This window comes from Nicotiana tomentosiformis, chromosome 2 (genome assembly GCF_000390325.3).
Source record: "Nicotiana tomentosiformis chromosome 2, ASM39032v3, whole genome shotgun sequence".
Lineage (NCBI taxonomy): Eukaryota > Viridiplantae > Streptophyta > Magnoliopsida > Solanales > Solanaceae > Nicotiana > Nicotiana tomentosiformis.
Window position 1 is genome coordinate 32,829,902 of NC_090813.1, and position 4,596 is coordinate 32,834,497.

The window sequence follows — 4,596 nt, forward strand, 5'->3', positions numbered from 1 at the left end:
ATCATATATCACTGTTTGGAAATTTCTGAGAGATATTATCTTATGTTTCAGTTGAACTTGACATGAAATTACTGTTTGGGGCTTAAATGTTGAACTTGAAAGCATGCTTACATTGTTATGTTTGAAATTACTATAATTGGACTCAACTATGAAGCTCGTCACTACTTCCAGTTCCTTATTTATTATTGTTACTTGTTGAGTTGCTTGTACTCATACTACACCCTGCACCTCGTGTGCAGATTCAGGTACCTCCGGACACGGTGGTTGCTAGTTTTTCGGGGTTTTATCTATTGGGGATTATCAAGGTAGCTGCTTGGCATCTGCAGACCTTGACTTTCTTTTCTTTCAGTTTTTTTGTACTGTTCTATATTTTCAGCCAGTGTTTTTGACAGTCAGACTTTATTATCATTTAGATGCTCATGTACTCAGTGACACCGGGTTTTGGGAGTGTTTATAATTGTACTTGTGAGATCTCTTCTGCTGAAATTAAGTATTATGTTTTAAAATTTAAAAGATATGGTATTTTATTGAGATTGTCGGCTTGCCTAGTATTGAGATAGACGTCATCACGACAGGTGAGATTTTGAATCGTGACAGTAACACAACTTCCCCATTTTAACATTAATATTTTGAGTACATCCCCTATGAGTTCGTCGGAAAAGTGATTTTACATATTGTGATCAAGAGGCTTAGATATCTTAGGGTTGCAGTTCAGGGTTCTCCATTGATCATCCCACGTTAGTTGAGGACTGTCTAAGCATCTCCGATACCTTAAACTTGAATACCCAACTTAGAGAAGAAGTCTTTGGATTTACAATTAATGGCAAATCCCAACGTTGATACATCTTATCCTCTCTTTGAAGACACTTAAGGTATTTATTTTTATCTTTTTGCCTTAATAGATTTGTTGGTGTTATGTGTCTCTAAGAGTGACATTTTATATTTTTGCTACTAAGCTGTGAAATTTTCATTATATGATATTAAATTATCTAAATAGTTGAACCTGATATTCAATGGCCGTCATATTGAAAGTTGTATCAGCAAAATAGTAGAAACAATTCTAGATATAAAAACTTTGAGGATCCGGAAAAAATGTAAGGGGTGTTCCAGGTCTTGATGATAAAACTTTTACATAATAGTAAATCTTTAAATAGTTTGAGTTTTCTTATTCTATTAGTTACACTGAGGTATTGAGTTTTTTGTACCAGAGGTCTGGATGTGGCATTTACCCAAAAAAATAATTTATGAAAGTTGATTCTATTTAATGCTAGCTAGATCTTGGGCATTTAAGAAACTCTACATCTAGATTTAAACTAGACATTGTAGCTAAGAACTAAATGAGTTATTATGCAATCAATCCACTTCTTACTTAGTCAAATTTTTTCTTTATGTTTATGTTGTCTCAACATTTCTATTATATCTATATTATTGTGTCTTGCAATTTTTTGAAGTAGAGTTGAATGATACTTTAGAAAAGTATTTTCTGAAAAGAAAATCTACACGAATGAGTCTGAACAGTTAAATTAACTCTCTAAAAGTATATTGTACCGAATTATAAATTAAAGTATTTCGAGTGGTTGACTATTCCTTAAAAATATAAGATTACCACGTGGAACAAATTTAAGGACACAAATCTTTGGCAACCTATGATACAAATAATGAAGGTATGCTCTATATTAAGCCTTAAGTTAGCAAAATAACGATCTTTACTCCAGAGTTAGTAATAGATCAAACTCCTATTTCATCAAATAGGAATTTTGACTTTAACCTGGAAGGATATTTATGCCTAAGATAGATATTCTCTAGGGTTCAATTTCTGGTGGATTTTCTCTTTGCTTTTACATTATTTCATGGTTGATAATTGTTTTCTCTACATCTTAGGTTAACAAATAGAATTAAGGTTAGCTATAACCATTATTTAATTTGGCAAAAATTTTATTATTATATAACAAAGTCTTAATTAAATTTTATACCTTATATTATGAGTTGTAGGGGTTATATGTTTGGTATATAAAAATTGTCTTAATTAACCTATGCCCCCTTAATGTATAGCAATTCAAAATTTTGAATAGGCTAAACATACAAAGTTTACTAGCCGTTTAACTTTGTGTAAACCTTTCTTCCATAACTTTGGAAAGAATCCCATTTTATAACTTTTTTCCATAAATGCATAGTTATAACTTTTTCAAGAATCTATAAACCATCATTACTATCTTTCTAAGAATTGATAAAATTTCATAATTTTCATTCCAAGAATTGATAACTCTCCATACTTTATATTAAGTTTGTTGGGGAATTGGGAAGATATTTATTACAGATATATAGAGGCAGGAGGAATCAATAGGGACAATGCAACACAACTTTCTCATTTTAGCATTAATTTTCTTGAGTACATCCCCTTTGAGTTCGTCGGAAAAGTGATTTTACATGTTGTGACCAAGAGGGTTAGATATCTTAGGGTTGCGGTTCAGGGTTCTCCATTGATCATCCCACGTTAGTTGAGGACTTTTTAAGCATCTCTGATATCTTAAACTTGAATACCCAACTTAGAGAAGAAGTCTTTGGATTTACAATCAATGGCAAATCCCAACGTTGATACATCTTATCCTCTCTTTGGAGACACTTAAGGTATTTATTTTTATCTTTTTGCCTTAATAGACTTGTTGGTGTTATGTGTCTCTAAGGGTTTGATATTTTATATTTTCGCTACTAGGCGGTGAAATTTTCATTAGATGAGGCATTAAATCAGCTAAATAGTTAAATCTGATATTTAATGGTCGTCATATTGAATGTTGTATCAGCAAAATAGTAGAAAAAATTTTAGATATAAAAATTTTGAGGAGCGGAAAAAAATGAAAGGGGTATTTCAGGCCTTGATGATAAAACTTTTATATAATAGTAAATTTTTCAATAGTTTGTGTTTTCTTATTCTATTAGTTGCACCGAGGTATTGAGTTTTTGTAATAGAGGTCTGGATGTGGCATTTACCAAAAAACAAAATTCATAAAAGTTAATTCTATTTAATGCTCTGATATTCCTAGACATTGTAGTTAGATCTTGGTTATTTAAGAAATTCTACATCTAGATTTCAACTAGACATTGTAGCTAAGAACTAAATGAGTTATTGTGGAATCAATCAACTTCTTACTTAGTTAAATTTTTTCTTTATATTTGTGTTGTATCAACATTTCTATTATGTCTATATTATTTTGTCTTGAAATTTGTTGGAGTAGAGTTGAATGATGATTTAGAAAAGTATTTTCTGATAAAGAAAATCTGCACGAATGAGTCCGAACAGTTAAATTAACTCTCTAAAAATGTATTGTACCGAATCAAAAATCAAAGTATTTCGAGTGGTTGACTATTCCTTAAAAATATAAGATTACCACGTGGAACAAATTTAAGGACACAGATCTTTGGCAACCTATGGTACAAATAATGAAGGTATGCTCTATATTAAACCTCAAGTTAGCAAAATAACGATCTTTACTCCAGAGTTAGTAGTGGAACAAACTCTCATTTCATGAAATAAAAATTTTGACTTTAACCTAGAAGGATATTTACGCTCAAGATAGATATTCTCTAGATTTTTTGGGATTGAATTTCTGGTTGATTTTCTCTTTGCTTTTACATTATTTCATGGCTAATAAGTTTTTTCTCTACATCTTAGGTTAACAAATAGAATTAAGGTTAGCTATAATTATTATTTAATTTGGCAAAATTTCCATTATTATATAATAAAGTCTTAATCAAATTTTATACCTTTTATTATGTGTTGCAGAGGTTATAGGTTTGGTATATAAAAATTATCTTAATTAACCTATGCCCCCTTAATGTATAGCAATTCAAAATTTTGAATAGGCTAAACATACAAAGTTTACTAGCTGTTTAACTTTGTGTAAACTTTTCTTCCACAACTTCGAAAAGAATCCCATTTTACAACTTTTTCCAAAAATGCATAGTTATAACTTTTTCAAGAATCCATAAACCATCATTACTATCTTTCCAAAAATTGATAAAACTTCATAATTTTTATTCCAAGAATCGATAACTCTCCATACTTCATATTAAGTTTGTTGGGGGAATCGGGAAGATATTTATTACTGAGCGCGAAGAATCAAAGATGTCAAACCATTTAAGTATGCTTCTCGAGTGTGTTTTGATGATTATTCTATCACTCTTGATAATAAAAGAGTAGTCCTAACGTCTGTCTTATCAATGTATGGGTGGTTCTTGAATCCATTAGTCCTTGTGTGTGATTTTTCTTTCAATAGTCCACCAATGTAGCACAATCCTTTACTGATTTTGTAGGAGGGTGTTCTATACAACAGGGACAATGCAACACAACTTTCCCGTTTTAATATTAATTTTCTTGAGCACATCCCCTCTGAGTTCGTCGGAAAAGTGATTTTACATGTTGTGACCAAGAGGCTTAGATATCTTAGGGTTGCGGTTCAGGGTTCTCCACTGATCATCCCAAGTTAGTGTTGGTGCTCTCTAAGCATCTCTGATATCTTAAACTTGAATACCCAACTTAGAGAAGAAGTCTTTGGATTTCCAATCAATGGAAAATCCCAACGTTGATACATCTTATCC